Source organism: Pteropus vampyrus, unplaced genomic scaffold, assembly GCF_000151845.1.
Source record: "Pteropus vampyrus isolate Shadow unplaced genomic scaffold, Pvam_2.0 Scaffold158, whole genome shotgun sequence".
NCBI lineage: Eukaryota > Metazoa > Chordata > Mammalia > Chiroptera > Pteropodidae > Pteropus > Pteropus vampyrus.
The window spans coordinates 1,059,750-1,062,930 of NW_011888939.1; positions in this window are offsets into that span (position 1 = coordinate 1,059,750).

The window sequence follows — 3,181 nt, forward strand, 5'->3', positions numbered from 1 at the left end:
CTTCTCTCTCTCTCTCTCTCTTTTTTTTTTTTTTTTGTACTTTTAAACTTTTAGCAAAGGGCACTTATAATTTAAAGGTCTCCTAAAACCAATTAATTCAATGCAGTTCGTTCAGCAGACAGTTAGACAGGATGTGGCATTGTCCTGCCCCCTAAGGAACCTCCGGCGTTGTTGAGGGACGTGTCTGGAGTGCCGTGGAAACCCAGGCCCGGACGAGCCAGAGGGCAGCTCCTTCCCTCTCTCATTTCGCTGCGGAGGAAGCTGAGGGCGCGGGTAGTGACATGTTCTCAGAGAAGTTGCGGGTTTACTATAACAGGAACCTCCTGACTGGTTATTCTGATGCTCCCGCTGATTTTCTACCGATGTCTCCCGTTCTTAGAGGGGTGGGGGAACAGCAATGGAGGAAGAGGAGAGAGCAGGAAAAAATCCCAGGGTATTAAAAAATCGTATCTTTGTAGGTGATGTTTTGGGGCGGTACTAAAGAGTTCCCACCCCTGTCTTGCTGTTCTGCCATTTCCCCGAGTGGAACACTTGCTGATGGCTTATTGAGTCTTGCGTGTGAGCCTAGCAGAGGCCACACCACTGTTGCTTCTGGTCCTTTAACACCGAGAGGGGACGGGTGCGGCGTTTGCGAGGCAAGAACTCCAGCGCACCGCATGGCCCTGCAGCTCTGCTCCGTTGGCACCGCTTTTTGGCGGAGAAGCAATACTTTATCCGCTGGTGGGAACAGATATTTCTGTTCTACAAATGAGCTCGGATTTATAGACTCGGAGCTCAGAGAAATGAGGCGAGAGATCAGCAACCGAAGTCGAGTCTACAGCGAGGGCAGAAGCCCGGTGGGGACTGGGCAGCGAGGAAAGCCAGTGCGAAGGGCACTCACTGAATTCTTCCCTTCACGCCCCGGAGCGACTGTTACTCTCCTTGGCTTCATGGATGACGACACAGGCCCAGCCCTCGTCCAGGGTCTCCCAGCTGGGAAGTGGTGCACCTGGGCTTCACCTGGGCCCCGGGACTCCAGAACCCAGACACCTGAGCTACACAAGGCAGGGTCGGGCCTCCTAGTCACCTCTGTCATAGATTAGGTTTTCTGGAAGCAGATGCTGAGGGTGGAATTTGGGGTGCAGTATATTTATTAGGGCCTGTGAAAGGAAGGGGAGAAGCAAAAAGATGGGGGAGACTGCAATCTAAGATACAGGCCCGACAAAGCCTTGTCCAACCTGGGAGATTTCCATAGTCAATATTACCTACAAGAGCTGTCCTGGGCCATTGTACCCCCGCCTCGCTCAGTCACCAGACGCAGGTGGCTCCAGGAGGGCCGTGACTATCTGCAATTGAGGCTGCCCTGAGTGAGCCGGCAGCCGGCGGCCGAGTGCTGCCTGCAGTTCCCACGGCCAGGCAGCAAGTTCCTTCTCAAAGAAGGACCTGCCAGCACGTCTCCTTGTCTGCCGCGGTCTCCGTGAGCTGCGACACTGTCACCTGAGGGTTCTGTATTCTCTCTGTTGCTGGCAGACGGGCGTTTGTTGGCATCAGTAATTACATCAGCTTTACCGAGTGCAAGTCCGGGCTCTTGGGCCCGTTTCTGCCACCGCGGCCACTTCGTTCATGGCCATCGTGCTGGCCGGGGTTGGCTGATGTGAACTGGTCAGGCCGTTTGTGCACTTGCTCGTGGCGTGCCTCTTCCCTGGAAGGCGATAACGTGGGATAAAAGACCTTCCGCCCTCACGCCGCTGCCGCCCGTCATGCACATGTCTGCGCCTTAGCCTTTCTTATGCTGACCTTCCGGTCATCCCTCCTGGCCCTGTCGCCGCTGCGCGCCGCGTGTGGTCCGCCTCGTGCTACTTCTCCCTCGCCGCACTGCTCGCTGCTCCCGCGGGAGGCTGCCCCTCGCTGCCACCTTTCACGCCACCCGAGCCTGTCTTTCACGTCGTCGCCATGAAGTTTGGGCTTGTACTCGTGTCCCAAGGTGGCCTGTCAGTGAAGCCGGCCTGGTCGTCGCCATGAAGTTTGGGCTTGTACTCGTGTACCAAGGTGGCCTGTCGGTGAAGCCGGCCTGGACTTTTTCCTCCACTGGTTGATCATATGGGCTCCCCCCTCCCCCCAACAATCACAGACATGAGCTCTTGTGGGTCCCATGAGGTCTGAGGCCTCTGGTTCTGCAGGTGTTCGGACCGGGATGAGCTGCCTCCATCTTAGAGATATTTGTCGCCAGGCCCGCACAGTGGCTTGCCACCTCTCGCTCACGCGACCTGATCACATGACCTGATCAACATAGAGACACCGACATCTTGGATCACTGTGGCAGTCCGAGGGATGTTCACATGTCCAGGTGTCTGCCTGCTGCGCTATGCAGAGGGCAGGAGAGTTCGCCCTAAGGCCTAACTGTAAAGCTACACTGTTCCGTGTTCCGTAGAATGTGAACTGTTTCTTACCCTCATTTTTTGACTGGAATAGAAAGAAAAGGCATTCATGAAATCAGTGGCTCTGTACTCTGCAGGAAAGATGCCACATCTGACAGTGGCTGTGATCAGGGCCGCCTTCCTAATTGAGCTTGCGGTCGTCCGCAGTCTCCCTCCAGCATCCAGCTGGCATCTGCAGGGCTCAGACTGGTAAATTAAACAGACGCGATGGGGACCACTGTCCCTGCGTCCTTGAGACCCCTCAAGAATGGCACTGATCCTCACCACCGCCCTGGGATGCAGTATCGAGTTTCGTTTACCGTCTTGGCTGGGGGTGTGGCCGGGGAGGGCAGTGTAACCTCAGACTGCCGCTTGGCCTTGCCCACTCCGATAGGCCTCATCGCACAGACCGAGGACCTAACACGGTAGTTATGCCAGCTGCCAAGTACGTCGATCTCCATGGCATACCCAACCAGGCGGATCTGCAGACCAGCGGACGGGCCCACTGTAAACTGGACATTGGCCAGGACCCCATGCGTGGTCTGGCTCAGCGTGCCCCCGCTCTTAATGGGGGTGGGGCGGGGGCGCTGAAGTGTCAGGTCGCCCCTGAGAAGTGGCTCCCTGCATTCGACACCCTGAGGAAGCTGACTGACAGCGGAGGCCGCGTGCCGGCCGCACTCCACAGCTGGGCAGCCAGGCCTTCCTCGGGGACCGGAGTGGCCGTCTCCACAGCCTCCCCGGCTGTGGGGCGAGGACTGTGGGGCCAGGGTCCGGACCACTGGCCT